The sequence below is a fragment of the Pelodiscus sinensis genome, chromosome 11, assembly GCF_052426305.1.
Source record: "Pelodiscus sinensis isolate ZL-2025 chromosome 11, ASM5242630v1, whole genome shotgun sequence".
NCBI lineage: Eukaryota > Metazoa > Chordata > Testudines > Trionychidae > Pelodiscus > Pelodiscus sinensis.
This window is the reverse complement of record NC_143062.1, coordinates 31,693,217-31,714,985: the sequence shown is the minus strand read 5'-3', so window position 1 is coordinate 31,714,985 and position 21,769 is coordinate 31,693,217. Positions and strand designations below refer to the sequence as shown.

The following is a 21,769-nucleotide window of genomic DNA, read 5'->3' as shown; positions in this document are numbered from 1 at the left end:
GGTTTAGGCCCCACCCCTTCTAAAGAGGCCCAAAGCCACATCAATAATTTTTGGCCAGGGGCCACTTCAAAAATTTTTGTCCACCCCTGCCCCAACTGAAAAAGAATGTTCTCACCAGAGGCTATGCCCGGTGTTTTGCCTATATAGGTTACAACACTAAGCAAGCAAATATGTTGTGTAGCAATGCATAATAACACTTAAGAAAAAGAGCTTATTGTTCAAACTGCAGGTGTGCGGGGGTGAGGGTGATGTCTTCTTACCTTATCTGTAACTGATGGCAAGATACAGTACATCGGCACATAGGGGCAGCCATAATATTAAGGATGTTTGGGTGAAAGTTCTGATTTAACAGCTCTTTTTATTCTCTGTGACCGGGAAAGGGCTGTTTTAGTACTCTTTCTTCATTGTAGTCAATATAGAAAGTACAAAATCTTTAATACACAGGTAGCTGCAGCAATGCTTTAAAGTGAAAGTGTGACTACAACAGGTGTGACTACAACCACGTAAACCATCTCCAAAAGGGGAGTAACACTGCTCGGAGCCTGCTTACACAGACCCTTTACAGTACTGTAACTTGCTGAGCTTGGGAGGTACAGAGGGTGCATGATTTTCCACACCCCCTAAACAAGAAAGCTGCTGTGTACATTTAAACACAGCCAAGAAATTGAGCTATTTAACTTTGAAGTTAAATAGCTTAGAGGATTGAATGTGAACCAGAAACTCTTAATTAGCCATGGAATGGAAAGACATCCACTGCAGACCCAAATTACTAATTTATTTTACCCCTCCAGTTCTTAAGCTGGTCCTGCTTTTATGAATTAGCTTTAAAATACGCACCTAAAAGGCTCTCCTACTAGACGTACAAAGGAATTATTTTGTATTTACCAAATGAGGATTAGTTCTCCTGCAACTGACGACAGGCATGTTGAAGTTCTTCCATAACAGATTCAAATAGCTGCCATTTGAAAAGAGGCTGGCAGGCAACAAACACGCCTTCAAAGTATTTGCATTTCTTTTGACATAATGAAAAATATGCAAGAGAAATTCTGTTAGCAAAATGTAAACAAGACTTGTTGGCAAACTGATAGCTCTTTTAGAAGTCTGGCTTACGCTACTTTACTGACCTGTGAATCTGAAATACTGCTATTCATGCTCCCACTTTAATTTCCTCAGCCACTCCCTCTAAAAAAATTGTTCCTAACTAACTGAAATTTTCCCAATAAACCAAGCAGGGAAGCTTGTCTGCTTCTTATGGGTACAGCATGTATAATTTAAAACAGGTATATTTAAAAAAAAATTAAATCAATTTCACAAAATATCTTCACTGTGTGCTGGACCATTTCCACTGATTTGTCGTGCTCGTTTACCAAGGAATTCCTACCACTAGTGCTGCAAACAACAATAGCTCCAAGTCAGGAAAGCAGCACAACACAGACACCTCTCAGAAGTTATACACAGTGTCCCATGGAGTGGAGAGAATTATTCTTGCACAACATTTTTCCAAGAAATGTTGAGAAGCAATGATTACAGCAACAGATTAAGAGTCTAGCAATATTAATTCTATCCCAGCTAGAGGAAAGAATTGCTATGACATCAGGGAAATTATTTGACCTCTAAGCTTCGCCATCTGCAACAAGGGGATACTTGCATGTGTCACAACGATGCTGATATTCATTCAGTTGTTTCCAAATTGATCTGAGGTCTTTGGGGCTGTGTCCAGACTCAGGGGTTTTTTCGAAAAAAGTAGCCTTTTTTCGAAAAAACTTCACCTGCGTCTAGACTGCAGTCGCGTTCTTTTGAAATTAAATCGAAAGAACGCGGCTTTTCTCTCGACAGCGGTAAACCTAATTCCATGAGGAAGAACGCCTTTTTTCGAAAGTGCTCTTTCGAAAAAAGGCGTTCTTGAAAGCAAACAGGGCTTTTTAGAAAGAGAGCATCCAGACTCACTTGCTGCTTTTTCGAAAAAGCGGCTTGCTTTTTTGAAAGTTCCACGTGCAGTCTAGACTCTCTCTTCCGAAAGAGGCTTGAAGTCTAGACATAGCCTGGGTGAAAGGTGACAGAAGTGCATATTACAGATGTACTAACCAATGGGATAAGAGGAAAAGTGCTCTCCTGGATTAATTGTCTGTTAAAAGACAGGCAACAAAGGGAAGGCATAAGCAGTCAGTTCTAAGAATGGAGAGAAGTAAATGGTGGTCCCCTCATGCATCTGTTCTGGGACCAATCCTTTTCAACATATTCAAAATGATCTGGAAAAAGGGGTAAACAGTAAGGTGGCAAAATTTGCAGATGATACAATACTACTCAAGATAATTAAGTCCCAGCAGACTGCAAAGATCTATAGAAGGATCTCTCAAAACTGAGTGAGAGGGCAACAAAATGACACATGAAATTTAATGATGATAAAAGCAAAGAAATTAGGTATGTAAGCAACTAGTCAAGTCACTACTCAACTACTTGCTTCCTCCCCCTTGCTGTCTCTGATACAGAGACAGCAAGGGGGGAGGGGGGGAGAACAGGAGCTGGGAGGAACCGGCTAAAAAGCAGGTTCCCCCCAGCACCATCTCTGTGGGGGGATGGGGCCAGAGAGAGAAAAGGGAAGGGGAGGAAAACATGCAGACATCCGGACCCAGCACAGTTCCAATACCCTGCTGTGACTCTTCATTTTAAATTGTATCAACTACACGATTACCAATTACCCACTTCTTAACATCCTTAAAAGAAATGCATATTGGAAAACAATCCCAATTATACATATAAAATGATGGGATCTCAGTTAGGAGTTACCAGGTCAGACCAGAAAGATCTTGTGGATAGTTCTCTGAAAACATCCACTCAATGTGCAGCAGCAGCCAAAAAAGTGAACAGAATGTTGGTAATCATTGAGGCTATGTCTAGACCACGTAGAATTTTTAAAAGAGGCTATGCAAATTCTGCGGAAGTTTGCATATCTTCTTCCTATCTCACTTTTGAAAGAGGATCTTTCAAAAGTGAAAGTAGTCTGGACATGGCTTTTTTTTTTTTTAAAAAGAAAAAACCCTTAAAAAACGAGGTTTAAAGTCCCCCCGCCCCTCCAAGGGTTTTTTCCCTGGGGGGAAAAAAAACAAAACCCTGCATCCAGACTACTTTCACTTTCAGAATTTGCATGTCCTCTTTCAAAAAACAAAAAAACCAAAAAAAACGTAGTTTAGCCTTCCCCTCCGAAAGAGATAGATAAGATAGAATACCATATTGCCTCTATATAAATCAATAGTACTCCCACATCTTGAATAGTGTGTACAGATGTGATCAGCTCATCTCAAAAAAGTTATTGGTGTTGGAAAATGTTCAAAAAAGGACAACAAACATTATTAGGAGTATAGAACGACTGTCATGAGGAAACATTAATGAGACTAGCACTTTTCAGCTTGGAAAAGAGACAGCAAAGAAGGAATATGACTGGGGTCAATAAAATCATGACTGGTGTAGAGAAAGTAGAAAAGTGTTATTTACTTCTCATGACAAGAACTAGGGGTCACCAAATGAAATAAATAAGCAGCAGGTTTAAAAACAAAAAAGGAAATATTTCTTCTGACAATGCACAACCTGTGAAACTCTGCCTGAGGATGTTATGAAGGTCAACAATAGAAGTTGTAGATACATTCATGGACAGTAGATCCATCAATGGCTATTAGGCCGGGATGGGCAGGGATAGTGTCCCTAGCCTCTGTTTGTCCGACGCTGGGAACAGGTTACAGGGAATGGATCATTGGATGATTACCTGTTCTGTTCAATCCCTCTGGAGTACCTGGTACTGGCCACTATTGGAAGACAGGATTTCAGGCTAGATAGACCTTTAGTCAGATGCAGTATGGCCATAATGGTACACTTAATATGAAAGGCCAAGGCACACTTTATGTAAAGAGTGCAGAACCGTGTTCCTGTCAGTGTAATGGGGCTTTGGGAAGAAGGCAGGGAGAAAAACGTCCTTAATGACATGAAAGAATGACACTACATTTGGTGGGAATGAGGGGTGATACAGCTGCGCTTTATAACAGACAGTGTACAGGAGCTCAGAGGTAAGTATATTCAACTCTTGACACTGTCTGGCAGAGATAATCTCTCTGACACTTCAACACCTTATGCGTAACTTGGGGACTGCCTGTACCTTCATCTTGCATGACTGTAGCTATTTCATCCAAAGACAACAGTGAACCACAGAAGGGTCCTAAAACATGCTGGGTGACTGAATACACATACAGGCAGTCCCCGGGTTACATGGATCCGACTTACATCGGATCCCTACTTACAAACGGGGTAAGGCAACCCTGCACTAGCTGCTTCCCCCCAGCAGATCAGGGAGACGCGAAGCTAGCGCCCCTCCCCAGCAGACCAGGGAGATGCGGAGCGGCTTTTCTCAGCAGACACCTCACCTTGAGAATAAAGGACTGAGGGAAGTGAGGTGTGGGAGAATAAAACTGACCTCTGGAGAAATGTTTGGCTAGAGTTTTTTTAATTGTATCCTTTGGTATATATGGTTGTGACTACTTTCTTCCACTATTTGATCTGAGGAAGTGGGTCTGGCCCACGAAAGCTCATCATCTAATAAACCATCTTGTTAGTCTTTAAAGTGCTACATTGTCCTGCATTTTGCTTCAACTACCCCAGACTAACACGGCTACATTTCAATCACTACCCTACAATATGTACTAGTTCCGACTTACATACAAATTCAACTTAAGAACAAACCTACAGTCCCTATCTTGTACGTAACCCGGGGACTGCCTGTATTCCCAGATAAGCACCTGAAGTTCACATAAAAAATAAATTTTTTTTTAAATACAAAGACAAAACACACATTTCTCCCCTCCCTTCAACCTGCCTGACGGTATTATGTAATTGTTAAAGCAAAGGTCTGAGAGTCAGGACAAGAGTCTTAACCACAGTTCCATCTTAACCCTGCTATATAAACTTTGACATTCACAGCCACTTTTCCTGTTTTTCACAACATTTTGTGTTTCCAAACGTTTGTAAGATGATTTCAAATTCCAGACAGGAGTTAACCATTAATTCCAAAATATTAAACTCTTTTTGGGGCTACACCCAGAGGAGATAAAAATCTCTCACTCACCAATTGTACATAGAACTTGTCTAGTTCCTATTACAGATGTGTGCTATTTTCCTAGTTAAAAACAAACAATGTTCATTTACACACAGTTATGAGTTCTCGCTTTCATGGAAGTATATTTTGTAGCAGAAACTCACCTCTCAGAACTGGGAATAGACACCAGCCAGGTCTTATTACAGGTCCCCAACTTTAGCCAATGTCACTATGCTAGAAAAAATAAAACCCATAGCACTCTCAATTTCCTGCCTTCAGTCTGCCTCTTCCCCCATTTGAATTTCAGGATGTTCAGAATGCTCTGTAATATATTAAACTAAATTAGAAAAGTTATCTAGGTCACGTAGCATGTTATTATTTTAGTTACACACCAACCTTTAAAAGGCCTTTACTCCTTTGTTCCTCCTCTGCCCCTCCCCTTCCCCGCCCAAAAAAGCCACGGAAGGCTGACCCATCACACACTTCTAGAACAATGTCCTCCTTTGGTCAAATTTCACCATAGTGAGGTAGAAGTAGATTTACTGACTGCCACTGCTAATGAAAGTCAATGTGAAAGTATAAGATGTTGAGAAAAGATGGAAGTATTTATTAGGAATGTAATAGCGTAGCCAGTTAAAAGTTTAACCAATAAGCAGATGCTTATTGGTTAACACTATAAGCTACAGGCAATCCCCCACATCCCTGGAGCTCTGCATTTAAAGTATTTTGGGAGCCAGCGTGTAAGCATGCTGGCTCAGTCCTGGCTCACTCTGGGTCCGACAGCTACCTCACTGCAGAGCCACAGCAGGGGTATTGTCAGACCTGGAGTGAGCTGGGACTGAGCCAGTGTGTTGGATCTCAAGCTCTTTTAAATGCAGAGCTGCTTACTAGTTAATCGTGTAGCTGACAAAAATGTTGCTGGCTACACAATTACTGAATTACACGCTTCCTAACATCCCTAGTATTTATAAAGATTCATAAGGAGAAAGACAGTGTGTAATATCAGTGCTCACACAGTGATTCCTCAAGGCCTGAAGATATATTTATTCCATTCAATAGGTTTGTATTTCATGTTCTTTTTTTCCTTAAGATAAGAAAGACACTCAGATAAATAGAACTGGAAGGCAAGAGAGAGTCAGGTAAATGGTTGACTGCTCTCTAGCTCCCGGGCACTGAGGCATTTTCATGGGATAATCAAGTCTCTTTTCACAATCTTATGACATTTTATGTGGAGGATGGTCTTATAGCTCACACACAACAGGGCACTCAAGTCTGAAGGACTGTGACCTTGAGCAAATTACTACTTCTCTGAGCCTGTTGAATCTATAAGACGAGAGTAATATTACCTATGTCACAAAGGGGAGTTATGAAAGTTACCAACATCTGTAAAGCACTTTTTAGATCTTGGGATGAAACAAAGATTTTAATTTTTTCTGATTCAGTGTTTGACAGACAAACAAAACATTAGCATAACAAGCCTGAGTCAGGTATGGCCAAGTTCTAACGACCATTAATACAGACACCTTCTGATTTTGGGCAGAAGTTTCCATCTCTATGATGTGTCTTCATCTATAAAAATTGGGCAAAAATCATCTCTGTGTCTCAGAAGCATTGTGAGAGGTGTGTTTGTTTTTTAAAACATAGCCAATGGAAGTTCTAAATCAGTGTTAAAGGAGTGAAAAATGTGTGGATAAAAGACACCCATTTCAAAAAAAGCGATTATTTTATAAGCAACCATTAGAACATTCCTACAGTAAGTTCAAATGAGACCATCTCACATATATAATGGAATTCTGATATTCTGGTGCCAGTAATGCATCAATGCACATGTGCCTAGTCAATCAATTTATTTTTGAAAGTTCTTTATATTTTAGTAATATGTATATAAGAACTGTATGTCAAGGGTTCTTTCTCTCAAGAAAAAAATCAGTCAGATAATATTTTATTTCTAGTTTGATTTTCCTCCATAACAAATAAAAATATTAGTTAGCTACAGCAGAGGGAGCCCACATTTCAAGAGTCTGCTTTCTGTTCAGATAAGTAACAATTTACTATAAGGCTTCTTTACTTTCCAACTCCTGAGCAACACAGACATTGTGTTTCACTCCCTACACTGTGCGATATTAACACCAGTTTCTGTGCCTAGTAAACAAGCACCATTGTTTTATTTCCCTTTTAAAAAAAAAAGCATTATTTAGGTCTTGCACTATTTTTTTTTTTATAAATGATGCTCAGAAGAGTACATACCTCCAATAAATAACCACAGTAACTCTTCTTTTCTTGCATAGAAGTGCTTGCAGTTATAATCCAAAAAATCTTCAAAAAAGTTTCATTTTAGAAAGAAAATGGAGATCAATTCCATAGGAAATAGATACAGTCTGAGGTGTGGGTGTGATTTGTCTTCTAGATTTGTAGACAGCTGTAATTAGCACTGTGGTTCAATTTCAATGCAAATCTTGGCAAAAAATGCTTCTTTGTACAGGAATAAGATCTGCTGGAATTAACAAGCATAGCAAGAAAGAAAAATCATTAATAGCTGATAATCTATTATAGGGATTTAATAGCATAGTTGATTAACCTATAAGCTTTTGCTTTATTGGTTAATGCTATAGACTATGCACATCCCATCCACCACCCACCCCCAAATACATATTTTAGCAGGCTGGCCAGCAGCACAGCTCAGTCCCAGCTTGCACCGAGTCCAGGACCTACTCCTGCTGCAAGTCTGCATTTAAAGTGTATTTGGAGCCAGGCAGACAGGCAGCCCAGCTCAGTTCTGGCTCATGCCAGGTCTTGGAGCTCAGATTCCCCCCAACCCGGACTGGGGCTGCTACCACCCTGTGCTGCTATATCAGAGGCAACAGCAGAGGCATGCGCACGGAGTGTACCGGGTGTGCACAGGCACATCCTAATGTTTCAAAAGGGCATGAGCGAAGGAGCGCCGCTTCAGCGCTCTGGGGAACGGATGCTGAACCAGGTTTGCCACGCATGCGCGGCCAAAACCGGCGGGTCTTAGAACCCCATGGAAAGAGGCGGCAGGGACGCAGCAATGTCACCCAGCCACCCCATCAAGCGAGGTGAGTTTCAACCCCGGGCAGGAAGGCGGGGGGAGGGGGTGCCCCAGGCAGGGGATCGAGTGCAGCATGGCTGCCTCCCCCTCCCCCCGAGCTGCTCCCATCCCCTCTTCCTCCCAGCCAGTCCCTACCCCCCAGCCAGTCCCGCTTCCTCCCCTCTCCCACCCCCCCGCCCAAGATCAAGTGTGTCCGTTTTTTTTGGGGAGGGTCTAACCTGGCAACCCTACGAGTCCGACCCAGTGCAGGCTCCAAGTGATGGGGACTGCTGGAACTTTGGGAACCAGAGACTGCGGGGTGGGGATTTGTGGCCCAAAAGGGGGCTGAGAAACCTAAGAAACAGAGTAGGGGGAGCACCAGAAGGGTGACAGTCAGGGCGACCCTAGAACTCTGTTACAGACCAGCTGGCGGCTGCTGGAAGAGGAGCGAAAAATAGGGGGTTCAAGTCAGAGAGGAAGGGGCTTGTGCTGAGGAGAGGGGGGCAGGTCAGGAGAAGAAAGGGGAAGGCACCAAGGGACAGGGTGTAGGAGAGAGAGAAATGCCAGGGGGCCAAGTGGAGACAATCAGGAAAAGGGCAGGAGGGGATGGGTCAGTGGGGGGGGGGGGGGGGGGACAGGATGATGCTAGGACACGAGAGGGGAAGGGCTTTGGGGGCTAGAGGGGAGAAGGGGAGGTGCTGGGAGAAGGCTTGAAAGACGGGGTGGGCATGCGGAAGGCAGGGATGGAGCAAGGCACGTGTGAGGGCACAGGAGCATGAGGGGAACAGGGGCAGAGGATGGTGAGGGGGTGGGCATCAGGGAAAAAGGCAAAGGAGGCAGGGTCAATGAGGGAGGGGGGGCACCAGGAGGGTGCAGGGGTAAGGGAAGGTGCAGGTGCCAGGGGATTGTGGGGGGTGAAGCAGAAGGGCAAGCACCTGCAGGGGAGGGACCAGCACAAGAGAGGAGCAGGGTAGGTGTGTAGAGGGAGGTGTTAGGAGAGGGGATGAGGAGGGGTAGCTCACATGATCAGAGTGGGGCTACTGGAGGAGTGGGCACAGGGGAGGGGAGAGAAAGGCTGGTGGTGGGGGCAGGTCTCAGGAAGGCTGAGGGCAGTGAGAAGGGCAGGAGTCAGGACAGCAGAGGTGGGTGAGGGGTTTGGGGAGGGGGCCAGTAGGCACCAGGGGAGCTGATGGAGCAACCGGAGGAGACAGAGCAGCAGAGGGGAAGGTAGAGGTTCATAAGATATTTATTAATAACTTGGGTGCCACAGTGGCATATCCAAACAAGCCACAAACTCAGTACTGGTTCACAACACAAAATGTATTGTGCTCATAGGAGGAAACTTAGAAGGAATACTTCCCCCAGCCTCTCCACCCCCCGAGTTAATGTCACACACATTGGGTTAATGCAATTGCAGGATAGTTGCATGAGGGAGGTTTGGTGAGGGCCAAACTAATCCCTAATGGTAAGAGGATGGTGGGAAAAGACCTTGGGGGGGGGGGTCCACATGACACCTTTTATTTCTGGTCATGTGTCCATATTACCCCAAAAGTGTTACCCCCAGAAGCGTGGCTCATGGAGGTCAGGGGGTGTGGCTAATGGGGGGGTCAGAGTACACTTAAAAAAATTCTTTGGGTGCACACCCTAATGAAATGTGCTGCGCACGCCTATGGGCAACAGTGCAAGGTGACAGGCAACTACTCCATGAGGGGACCTGGTTTTTAAACTGGCTCCACTCACAGACCAACTCCCACCTGGCACCCCATGCTGCTCCCTCTGATAGAGGCAGCAGCATGGAGTGACAAGGGGCTCGTTGGGAGTGGGGCCGGATTGCACAGCTGCAAGCGCCATCCCTAGGGACTACAGAATAGTCGAGTAACCAATAAGGATTAATGAGGTTAATCAACTATGCTATTAACTAATATTTAACATGCCTAATCTGTGAAACAGCAGCACACATTCATGCTCTGCGAAGTCTAAAAGCCTGATGTAGATGAAATAATTAAACTCTTAATGGAACACTGGGCTTTTGACACGTGCCAATGCCTTGTTAAGCAACATCTTTGAAACCAAAAACAGGACAAGCAGCCATTAAAATTACAGCCTCTTCCCGACTTATGAACCGGTTACTGACCAAGCAATTGGCTGTAAGTCGGTTTGTTCGTAAGTCGGACCCCACTGAGTTACACGCGACTGCGCTGTTCGTAAGCGCAGATCGCGTTCGTAACTCGGGGTTCGCCATTTACGACCGCTTTGGTCATAACTGCAAACAGTCGTAAGTCGACCATTCGCAACTGAGGGACCAGCTGTAATACCCAAGCCAACCATTTTGAGCTGGCAACATACAGTTGGTGAAGTAGACGGGTATCCAGTAAAAGTTCTTTAAACCTCAAGAATTTGTGACTACAGTAGACTTCGGAACCTAGGTGGTGCCGGACTATTGGATATGCTGGAGTATTGGGAGGTCCTCCGGCGAGGGGCTGTGACAGGTCTGCCGGGACCCGCACTGCATCCGGGGGTGGGCGGGGAACCGTGTGGCAAGGGGCGAACCCTCTGCCATTTTACAGGGAGGCGGGGGAAGCCCCGCGCCACCACCAAGAGTTTCCAGAACAGGAGTAGGCTCCCCACTAGAGACTGCAGTACTGTAGTTATTGCCGAGCAGGGGGGTGAGGGGCAACGCTGGGGCACCAACCCAGCAGAACCCCAGCTGACCTGCTCTGCAGCTTCCCCAAGTCCGCCACTCATCAGTTTCAGCAGCGACAGCGGCGGACCTGGGGAAGCCGCACGAAGCAGAGCAGCTGAGGTGCTGCAGGGTTGGTCCCACAGCGCCAACCCTCACCTCCCTGCTCGGCACCCGGCAGCACCCCAGCTGCTCTGCTCCACTCCGCTTCCCCAAGTCTGCAGCTGCTGAAACTGACGAGTGGCGAACTTGGAGAAGCTCCAGAGCAGAGCAGCTGGGGTGCTGCTGGGTTGGTCCCGCAGCACCGACCCTTACCCCCCTGCTTGACGATAACTATAGTACTACAGTCTGGAGGGTGGGGAGCCTGCTCCCCTCCCGGAAACTCTCGGCGGTGGAGCGGGGCTTCCCCCGCCTTCCTGCAAAACGGCAGAGGGTTGCTCCTCACCCCAATGTTCCCCGCCCGCCCACCCCCCCAGCCAGTTGCAATGCAGGTCCCAGGAGACCCATCACAGGGGTATAATCCCCTTCCCCTGTTCTCCCCTTCCCTTTCCCAGCTAGGAGCGCCCATGGGACTCACAGCAGCTCCAATTGTCTGGCTGGCCAGAGCACTTCCGGGTTTCAGTTGATGCCAAACTATCGGGAGTGCCGGACAATTGGAGTTTTACTGTGTAATAGGCCATATGTTACCATCACAGCACAGAATTCTCGTTTTCTCTGGAAAAAAAGTAAAGTCTATCTACTTCAAGGAATCCAAGGCAAAAATCATTCACATTTGTACAGGCAAGGAAGCAGACACAAAGGGATATGTCTATAGCACAGCTAACTTGAATTCACAGAGTTCTGGCTAACAGGTTGTTTAACTGCAATGTAGACATTCAGGCTCAGACTAAAGCTGAGACTCTAGGACAGTGATGGGCAACCTGTGGCCTATCAGGGTTCTATGTGTGGCCCGCAAGAGATTTTGTTCATTGCTGCCCACATGCAGGGTTGCCAGATTATATTGCTTTTGCTACCAGTGTTACTAATGTGAAACACATGTAAAGGGCACAGAGTGAGGTGCATGCTGACTGCCAGAGCCCTGCAAAGGCGCACGTATCTGCTTCATATCCACTGGTATCCGCAGCTACAGATGTGTATGTAGATATTCATGGGACAGTTTTGTAGCAATGGATGTGGATACAGATACAAATTTTGTATCTAAACCCTACAAATTTGCAGATACCCGCTTTATATTCATGGTTATCTGCATCCTTAGACATCAGTGTGGATATCCATGGCTCATTCTTGCCAAAACAGATGCAGATACAAATGGGTTCTACTGATTGCACACAACATCGACTATGAGAGCCATGCACTCCCTCTGCACCCAAAGTGCTGATGCCGTTCATCTGGCACATCCTGAAAATTCTAGGTAAGCAAGTGCACTTAGCAAAATTACCCTATCCTGGGAGACCATCTTTGTCATAACCATCTTGCATCCCACTGAGATGAAGGAGGGTCACTCATGCAGTCCACTCACTAGCCTAGGTTGCCTATTACTACTAATCTAAGACCCTCTGAGGTGGGACGGTCATACTGTCTAGGCTCGAACTCAGTGGTTCCCAAAGTTTTCAGCATCATGCTCCCTTTTTGATTGTTGAGATGGGGAGTTGATGGGAGGCTGGGTCACCTCGCACCCCCCTCCCTGGAATTTCTTCACCCATGCTCCAACTTGAGCCAGAAGGTCTACGATGGAATTAAATAGCTCCTCAATCAAAACCTGAGTCAGCTAGTTCAAGCCAGCTGCAGGTACCTAACTGCAATTTAGATATACACAAGAAAGAGCAGTGACTCACCTCAAGTCACATGGCCAACTCATGGGATGAATTATGAATCAAATCAGGAATAGCAAAGCCCCAAACCCAATTTTAATTAAAAGCAGAAAGATACTATTAGCACATGTATTACTGAAGGAATGCTGCAATAAAATTAAATTCCGTGCCAAAAGAATAAAAATTCTGCATACAAATATTTAAAAATTCTGCGGATTTTTTTCTGTCAAACACGGAGACTCCAGCATCGCAGTGAACATAGTGAAGATACCACTGGCTGCACAGATGTGGGAGATCACCCTGTTGTGTCCCAAGAACGTGGATTCAGTGATGAAGCTGCACCCAACCCTGAAACAGCAAGGGCTGGACCTGCTCCAGAAACACCCTTGGACTCTAGTTCTTTTGAAATGTACATTTCAAAAGGAAGCCCCACAGGGCGCCTTCCCTGAACCTTTGAATGTACAAGAACCCCGGGGCTCTCGTACATTTCAAATGCAGAATCATAGCAGAAGCAACATGAGCCGAGACAACTTCAGTCCCCGCTCACGCCATTTTTCTGCAGTGCCTCTACATCCCCTGCCCCTTGGAGAGATGGTGCTGGGAGGAACCGGCTTTTAAGCCAGCTCCCTCCAGCACCAGCACTTGCTTCCCCCTGCTTGCTGCCTCTCTCTGATAGAGGCAGCAAGTGGTGGGGGGCGGAGGGGGGGAGGGGAACTAGTCACATCACTAGTCGACTAGTCTCTTACATCCCTACCCCAAGGTTGTGTAGAAACATAAGTAGTGAATTTTAACTTGGGATATTGATCATTTTTACTTTTCAACTCATCCTTCACCCGTGATTTACTCAACAACCCCTATGTCTAACTGATTACAGAAATATACTAGCACCAGTTTTGACTACTTGAAGTAGGAACACTTCTACAAGGAGCTTGGTCACAATACAAATTTCAGAAACAGACAAAACAGTACAGTCAATCCATTTGTAAGCAGCGTTCCCTGTAAGCTGTGTGCATGCGTGGTCACTCAGGAGAGATTCAAATGCTGCCCAGCTGATCAGCAGAACTCCTACAGCTAGGTTTTTTGTTTCTATTGGTGGTGCACATTCACACGTGCTCAGTTCACATGAAAAATATATTCTGTACATTCATGGAAAAGATTAGAGGGAACATTGTTTGTATGCCTTGCATAGTGCTCAGCAATTCTCTCAGAATGCGTCTTCCACTGTTTGGAAAACTTTCAGCACATTTTGTAAGTTGTAACTTACAATCCAACTATTAAGTACAACACTAAGCTGAGATTTATTCATGCCTATTGTAGAGCTGAAATATCAAACACTGAAATATTATAGCTTTAGCATACTTACTACAAATTAATGCTTGGGTATTTTAGTACCTAGGATAGCTGTTTTTCTAGCTGGAAAAAAGTTACAATTAATATGTAATCCGTAGCTTCAAAAAATGTACAGCCACCACAGCAACAAGAAATATTACCCCCTTTTACTTTTTCTGAAAGTACAGGCAGTCCCCGGGTTAAGTACAAGATAGGGACTGTAGGTTTGTTCTTAAGTTGAATCTGTATGTAAGTCGGAACTGGCGTCCAGATTCAGCCGCTGCTGAAACTGATCAGTTTCAACAGCGGCTGAATCTGGACGCCAGTTCTGACTTACATACAGATTCAACTTAAGAACCCCAGGCATCCCCAAGTCAGCTGCTGCTGAAACTGATCAGCGGCTGATTCCAGGAAGCCCGGGGCAGGGGCTTCCTGTAGTCAGCCACTGGTCAGTTTCAGCAGCGGCTGACTTGGGGATGCCTGGGGCAGAGCAGCTGGGGTGCTGCCCAGTTGGTCCAGTAGCGCCCAGAGCGGCGCTACGGGACCAACTGGCAGCGCCCCAGCTGCTGTACCACAGGTGTCCGGAGCAAAGCCATGGAGCACGGGGGCAGCGGGACAGCCCAGATGCGCCGCGGCTGTCCTGCTGCCCTCGGGCTCCGTGGCTTTGCTCTGCTTTGTTCCCCGTCCCCCTGGTCTGCAGACCAGGGGGACGGGGAGCAAAGCTGCGGAACACGCGGCCAGTGGACAGCCCAGACACGTCTGGGCTGTCCGCTGGCCGCGTGCTCCGCGGCTTGGCTCTGCTTTGCCCCCCCCCCGTCCCCCTGGTCTGCAGACCAGGGGGATGGGGGGGGGGGGCAAAGCAGAGCCAAGCCACGGAGCGCATGGGCAGCGGACAGCCCTGTCCGCTGGTCACGTGTTCCGCCGCTTTGCTTCCTCTCCCTGGTCTGCTGGAGACCAGGGAGAGGAACGGCCCCGTTCGTAACTGCGGATCCGACATAAGTCGGATCCGCGTAACTCGGGGACTGCCTGTAGCATGAAGCCTTAGATTCCTGTTTGACCCATCACCAAGCCCAGTGTCAATGACAAAAAAAATAATCTTACACTTGCTTCGATGTATTTGTCACTTCCAGACTATATTGGCTCACTGAACAACAATAATTAAATTACAGTCAGAAATAAAAATGTATGACAGATAAAAAGATGGGCAGTAGGGACTAACATTGCTACCTGGAGGGAGCAGTAGACACATCCCAGCAATAGAATGAATAGCAACATTTGGCTGTTCCACAGCAAGAGAGGGGCACCGGGACTCCTACCAGGCCATCATCAACCACTGGACAGTGTATATTCAATATAACCTGGAGTCCCTACTCAACTCAGACTAATAAAAAAAGAGGAATATTCAGCATTAGTTGGGTTGCTACTGCAAAAGTAGAAGACTCCTACTGACTTGCTTCTTCATCACCCTCATAACCTTTCCAAGGGAGAAGTGGACTCTTCTATACTATCCCTGTTGCCAACTTCGTGTGGGATAGTCTCTACAACCTAACCCAGGAGTAGGCAAACTTTTCAAACCAAAGAGCCAAATTACATCAAAATTCAGAACAAGTGGTCAACAAAGAGCCGCATAAGAATGCCCATTTGCATGACTGAAAATGTACAACTTATTGTTGATAACTGACAATAATAAATAAATAATAATAATAGCAGCATAAATGAAACATTGTACTCACAGACTATTTAATGGGACTTCTGCTGCTGCATCTTTTAACACATTTCATTGATGTTTACATCATAACTGGTCAAATTCAGGTTCATGCATGCATTCAAGCTACATGAGTAATTCTGCATTTTTAGAATTTTGAATTAATTTTTTATTTTACTGGAAAAAGTTGCATGCATTTTGGGAATCCAGAAGAGCCATATTTGGTTTCATACTGAGCTATATTTGGCTCAAAAGCCATAGGTTGCAGATCTCTGACCTAAACTATGATAACTTCCTTTTATGTTCCCACCTTCATGAGTAGTGTGCAAACATTGCTGTTTATAGGTTCAACTGTGAAGCTGACTTGAACCTGTAAGCAGCTATGTTTGCACACTCAGGAATACCTTATTACAGTCAAAGAGTAGCCCTGTAGTACCTGAGAGACACATACAGCCTCTGCTCATCTGAGGAAGTGAGTTTTGCCCACAAAAGCGCATGCTAACTTTATTTGTTTATTTGTAAGTCTCTAAGGTGCTACAGGGCTACTCATTTTTAAAGTTACTGACTAACACGGCTACCCCTCAGACTCTTATTACAGTCATTCACTTTCAGTGTTGCAGCAACTGTAAGAGCTACAAGTATGTTTTTAAAACGTACGTTCTGCTGAAATGGCTAATTTAAACCATCTGTACATGCATCCCACTTACCAAGGCAAGTAGATTATTTCAATTCCAGGTACTGTAGTGTGTTATTCTCCTCCTTTGCATTTCTCCTAACCTCCTTTCTGCTTCCCCCCAATCTGCTTCCACCTCTTCATTCATGCTGTTACCCTACATACGCAACAACCTTCTACTTCCTGTCTACCATGCAGCCTTCTCCTACTCCAAGACTCCCTAAGCTCAAATTCTCCCTTTGCTGCTCTCAGCACCAATGATTCCTCAACCTTCTATATATGATGTTGTTCCCATGCTATGTTGTTGTGGAACCAAAAAAACTCTCTGAAGCAGGAATCTTGTCTCCATATCTATCAGAAAACACTTGATACAGCATGTGTTTATGGTGTTATATGTACCGCTAGGCTATTCTAACTGTATTATCTTTACACACATAGCATTCTGAAACAACTGTTTTTCATGCCTGATCCTTTCCCCGAAAGTGATTTTTAAGAATTCTAGACCATTTTTAAAATTCCTTTATGACCATCACTACTGTATATTAAATGATACTTCATTCAATGTTTACATTCTTATATAAGAAATAGAGTTAACGGGGGGGGGGGGGGGCAAGGCAATGGAGATACTGGCATGTAGCAAGTAATGACTAAAATCAGCTAAATCAGAAATTGTCATGTCGCTGCTACAGTATCTGAAATTATCAAAGCATCACAATGGGCACTGAAGGACTTCAGTGTTCAGATTTCCTGTAGATTTAAGCAGCAGCTTTCACAAAGGCATAGTAACAAAACCCCAGTAAACATACACAGGTCACTAGCTTTCATCTATAAGCTAGAGACTGTGGAGCTCACAAACTCTACTGCCACCAGTTACTTTCACTCTCTGAACGGCCTCCCTAATGCACTGCAGATTATAAGGAGCCTTTCCTTTTATTTAAATGCACCTACACTTTAGTGTCTGACTCAGTTTTCTTCCTCCTACTTCCGCCCCAGACCTACTCACTCTTTTCACTGCTAAATTCAAGACAGCTCCAAAACATAAAAGGTGTCAAGTACAGATTTTTTTAAACTCTCCCAAAAAGATGACACAAACAAAAATGCTGCTGTGATTTGAGGATACAAAGTCACAGCCAATGTTTTACAACAAAGCAATCCTGCATAGTCCCAGCTTATTTAAAGGAATTCTATTCTTTCTATGGTTATTCCATATCAGAAAGCAAAATGAGAGGGAAATTGTTTCCAGGAGCAGGAAACATAGTGGCATAGGATTAAAAGAGGCAGTTTGAACAGATTCAAGGGAGTAGAGGTTGTGATTTTGAACTATTTTAGAATCTGATTAATAATGCAGAGGGGGCACATCCCTGCCCCAAAACGGAGAAGTTGCTCCCTCCCTGCAATCACTACTCTCTCTCCCCACCCACATTGCTCTCCTCCAATCGGATAGGAGGCTGTTTCTCCCCAACTCCCTCCCCCCAAATCCAGAGCAGACACTATTTTGGGGGCAATGAGATCAGAGCCCCTTAGGGCCAAACAAGGGGGGAGGCTAGGAGCATAACCACCTGGAAATGGGATTCACAACCTTGGGGAAAAAGGACTCAACACCCTGGGAAGAGAAAGAAGCTGAATCAACACCTAAAAGAAAATGTGTGAGCGCAGCTCTGGGGAGGAAGAAAGGTAGAGGGGTTCTAACAACGGGGGGAGGGGAGAGGGACGCTCAAAGCCTCAGGGGATACGGGGTTTGTGTCTGTGGCAGGAGAAGAGATGGTGAGCTCAGTCCAAGGGGGGCCAGAACCCCCCCCCCCAGGGGAACAAATGGGGAAGGAGGGAAGCTTAGCTCAGGGGGAGACGGCAGGGTCCCGAGGGAAGCACAGTTCGGGGTGAAAGGAAAGACTCCAAAAGGGGCGGGACGGGGGAAGCTCGACCCCGGGGGAAGCAGGAGGGGACCGGAGGGGAGCTCAGCCCGGGGGGAGGGGGAATGGAAGGACCACGGGGCAGCGGGGGGGGGGGGGCGGAGGGGAGCCCGGGCGGGGGGTGGAAGGACCCGGAGGAGACAGGGGAGAGGTCGGAGGGGAGCCCGGACCCTGGCGGGGGGGGGGGGGGGCTGAAGAGCCCCGGTGGCGCGAGCGGAGCCCACGCCCCGGCAGCTGGGGACGAGCCGGGCTCACTTACCGTCTGGGGGTCGGGAAGCGACACCCGGTCCCCGGCTGCTCCGGCGGCGCCTGCCCCATCCCCGGCTCCCGGCGCCGCCACCTCCAACCGTCCCGCCCTACGGCAACGCGCTGCGTCACCACGCAGGCACTGAGGCCGATCACGCTCTGTGAGGTCAGGGGGCTGGGCCATCCAGAGACACGCCCCCTATAGTGGGCGGGGCCTCGCCCCTGCCGGGAGCCGCGTGTGCAGCGCCTCCCTTAGCTGGACGCGAGGGTTGGGGCCCAGCTGTCCCTGCAGCCCTGGTGGCTGAGTGAGGAGGGGATTTGGGTTCACTAGGTGAACTTCTGTGATGTGTCAAGGATGCTGAATAATCTGAGTTGATTAGTCTGCAGCATTTGCTGCTCCACCATTCCCCCCCTCCCCCCCGCAAGAACAAAAACTGCCGCCAGGACAGGCCTGGAGCACTATCTGCAATATTCCCGGGCTGCTTTGCAGAAGTGAAATTTACATTAGGTGAAGCTTTGCTGAAGGCATGGCCCAGACAGGAGCCAAGAACATACACAGACACATCACCTGGGCTATGTCTACACTCGCGGCTTCTTGCGCAAGTACAGCTGTTCTTGCGCAAGCATCTGCAGAGCATCCACACTGCCCGCCCGCTCTTGCGCAAGTAAATTTACAGTACGGCATGGTAAGAGAGGGCTTCTTGCACAAGAGCTACGCTCTTTTTTGACAGGTATAAGGCCTCTTGCGCAAAAGCTCTTGCGCAAGAGGGCAGTGTGGATGCTCAGCAGGGATTTCTTGCGCAAGAAAGGCCTATGACTAAAATGGCCACCAGAGCTTTCTTGTGCAAGAAAGCGTCCACACTGCCATGGGCGCTCTTGCACAAAAGCACAGCTCACACATGGCAGCGTGGACGTTTTCTTGCGCAAGAGTTCTTGCACAAGAACACTAGAGCAAGATGTTCTTGCGCAAGAAACCGTGAGTGTAGACATAGCCCTGCTGTTTCTGGAAAGGACAGGGGTGAGGGGCTTCAACAGTAACCCTGGAAGTACCTACCAGCACAGTTCCTATGCATTTGTTGGTGCAGCAGGGAATATGGCATGTTACAGCAGGTTCCCGGAAGACCTCTAGCTATTCTTTAAGAATGGAGGTACAATTCTGTGTGCCATACATACATAAAAACAGTGCAATAGCTGTCTCTTGTCTCTACCCTGGTCCATCTTTGCTGAAGAGCCTGATTTAGGCAGCTGAGGACAATCCCTGAAATACAGTGAACCATCTGCTATCTGGACAGCTACTTTTTAGATGAGACCAATGTTATACTTGGAAGAGAAGAAAGAATAAGAAGCAGTAGATACAGGAAAAAGTAACTTCAAATACTGTACTGTTTTCTCTAGTACCTGGACAGTGTGCTCAACAATGTAGTGCATAACCCCATCTAGTGTAGACATACTCTTACCCTAGCCCCCTAGTTCGAACTAGGGAGGCTAATGAGGGTGACCGAAATTGCAAATGAAGCGCGGGATTTAAATATCCCGTGCTTCATTAGCATGTTCCCGGGCAGTCGCCATTTTGGAAACTGACTAGCCTGGAATAACTGCCTGCGTCTACACGCGGCAGTGAAACGGGAGTTTGAAGTTAAACCCCTAACTCGAATTAGCTGTTACTCCTCGAGGAATGAGATTTGGTCTAGTGACCCCTCTGAGAGGTTTCAGAAAGGTAGCCATGTTCGTTTGTTTCAGCCACACACAAAAAAACAACAAAAAAACACCAAGGAGTCTGGTGGATTACATATCAGCTGGAATAGAGACTCAGTCCTAGTGACTTTGGCCCATGGTGGCTTGCTCCTAATGTTTTTAGGGTTGCCAGGTGTCCAGTATTCTACTGGACAGTCCAGTATTTGCACTCTCTGTCCAGTTAAAAAAATCAGAAAATACTGGACATGTGCAATGTTTGGTATTTTCTGATTTTTCCGGCTGCGCACCGGATGGAAGCGTGGTGTGGGTGGGTGGATTGGCTGGAAGGCAGGGCCATGATCGGCGCTAGGAGCCTGTGATTGCACATAAGCCTGGCAGGGGTAGCAGCTTGGCGCAATCACAGGCTCCCAGCGCTGATCGCGGCCCTGCCTCCCAGCCTGGGAGTCCCAGCTGAGAGGCGGAGCCACAATCGCCGCTCTGGGCTCATCAGAAGCCTAGCGGGGGCGGGGAGAGTGGCTGGGAGGCGGGGCATGATTGGCGCTAGGAGTTCTCTACAATCATTTCATTTGCAGGATAAAAAGGAGTTCTAAATTCTTCTATAGCCTTAGCTTCAGAGGAATAGAAAACAATGAAAATAGCATGCACATTTGCACAATTACTTCTAAGCCTCTTTACATAGAGATGGTATTTATAATAAAGTTAAGTATTAAAAACAGCATGTGTGTTCGTGGCAGTGGTTTTTTTGTTTTTGTTTTTTTGCACTCAACACATTTTTAGCCCGCGTGTTCAGTATTTTTGGGGAGACCATCTGGCAACTCTAAATGTTTTAGCTCCAGCACTTTGCTTCAATTCCCCTTCTTGTGATGTGAGATCTTTCTGCAGGAGTATTAAAGCTATACAATGGACCCCACCAGGAGGGTGTACTCATTACAGGGATACATGGCTGTACCTTACAGAAAAGATGAAAGCAACTTGGGGGATTTGTATCAAGACAATGAAAGAGATTCGAACCCAACAGAGATTACATTCAGCTGATCTGTAACATTATCCAGTGTGACTGCGCCTGTGTATTTTTAGAAGTTGTAGCCCTTTGAATGAAAGCTGATTTGATGAAAAAAGTGGCCTTGTTCTGTATTTGTCTGATACAATTAATGTAATGGTGGAAAAGTCTGAAATGACTCATTTAAAAATAATACCAATCTCTTTTGATGTTAACATTCCTATTTTCTCTTAAATCGTATGATTAATCCATGCTGGCCAATATTCCTTGCTCTACTGTTCTTTCCATGTCTCACCATTCTATTCCCTCCCCAAAATCACAGCAGGACAATATAGCTGGAGGCAAAAAGAGAACTCTGACTAAGCTATGATAGAGTGTGGAGAGTGGTATGAGCTGCATTTTGAATTCAAGCTCTGCCAACTGAATTTATAGTCACTGGAGGTCCAGCAAGTACATGGATCCTGACATGCCAAAAGAACCTAAAGGCAGGAAACAAAACATCTGAGCATCTTTGCGTGCCGAAGCTAACAATGTCCACCACTGACAACAGCACAGTTGAGTTGTGGAAGCAGAATTCTATCCTGGCTGTCT

The 21,769-nt window shown here is 46.2% G+C and overlaps 1 protein-coding gene across 7 annotated transcripts in view; it reads right to left on the bottom strand.

Annotated features, from left to right (window-relative positions):
* TMCC1 (transmembrane and coiled-coil domain family 1) overlaps positions 1-18,652 on the bottom strand; it is a 231,117-nt gene extending 212,465 nt beyond the window's left edge. For 2 of the 7 annotated variants that reach the window (XM_075938738.2, XM_075938749.2), the window contains exons 1-2: positions 18,497-18,652; positions 7,328-7,571 (exon numbers count right to left, since the gene is read on the bottom strand). The gene's annotated coding sequence lies outside the window, so the exon portion shown is untranslated. Of the gene's footprint in view, positions 1-5,244; positions 5,403-7,327; positions 7,575-18,496 lie in introns of all 7 variants that reach the window. The other 5 variants (XM_075938741.2, XM_075938742.2, XM_075938740.2 and 2 more) reach the window with 5 other exon arrangements.
* Positions 18,653-21,769: the final 3,117 nt, after the last annotated feature.